We start from the raw sequence: 886 nt of genomic DNA, 5'->3' as shown, positions 1-886 counted from the left end.
GCCGGCTCGCAGGGGGAGGGGGCCGGCCGGGCCGTGGGGGTTTCCGCGCGGCAGGGAAGGGGCGCCGAGGGCCACCGGGGCCGGAGGGGCGCACTGGGAGAGGCAGAGGTCGGTGGGTCACTGCCGCACGGGCGTCTCGGGGCGCCTCGGCATCTGCAGCCTTCTCCCCATCCTCTCCGCGTCGGGGCTCCGCAGTCCCCGCTCGGGTGAACCGAAAGCAGCGGCAGCAGCGGCTCGGCCGCCGAGCAGGGAAGGTGGCGAAAGAGCTGGTCGATGCAACTTGGCCGAGACGGAAGCGAAGGCTCTGGAGTCCCGGGTGCGGAGCCGGGTGCGGAGCCGGGCGCGGTTTGGCGCGGCGCTGCGGCGGGCGCTGCGGCGGGGCCCCTCGCTCTCACCTGAGCGCCTCGCCCTCACTGCTTCGTGTCGGAGAAGGGCCACTGGCGGCGGCCACAAGCAGGTCTTCCTCGCTGGGGGCGAGCGGGCAGCGGCGCGGAGCGAGCGCGGTGCCGGGGAGCGCCGGGCGCGCGGGCCCTCTCAGGCGGCGCCGAGCCTACGGCCGCGGGCCCTGCAGTCCTGCCGGCGCGTCACACGGCAAAGTTGTCTCCTGGCTCCCGGGGCACCGCATCCACGGGCAGGCGGCGGGCAGCGGGCGGGCCGGCCGCTGCAAGCTTCTCCAGGGCCTCTGCTCCGCCCGCCTCCTCCTGCTGCCCTCCCTCCCTCCTCCTGCCTGCCTGCGCGGGCCGGCCGGGCGCGGGGTGCGGAGCACCGGGCGAGGAAAACGAGGGGGACGCAGGGCCCTTCTCGTCCCTTTCTCTGCTGCCTGCTGCAGCGGCAGCGATGTCGGCTCGAGTGCCCAAAAGTCTCGCAGAGTCCCCGGGTGCAGGTT

The sequence above is a fragment of the Otolemur garnettii genome, unplaced genomic scaffold, assembly GCF_000181295.1.
Source record: "Otolemur garnettii isolate 467f Iridium unplaced genomic scaffold, OtoGar3 scaffold00059, whole genome shotgun sequence".
Lineage (NCBI taxonomy): Eukaryota > Metazoa > Chordata > Mammalia > Primates > Galagidae > Otolemur > Otolemur garnettii.
Note: the sequence above shows the minus strand (reverse complement) of the source record.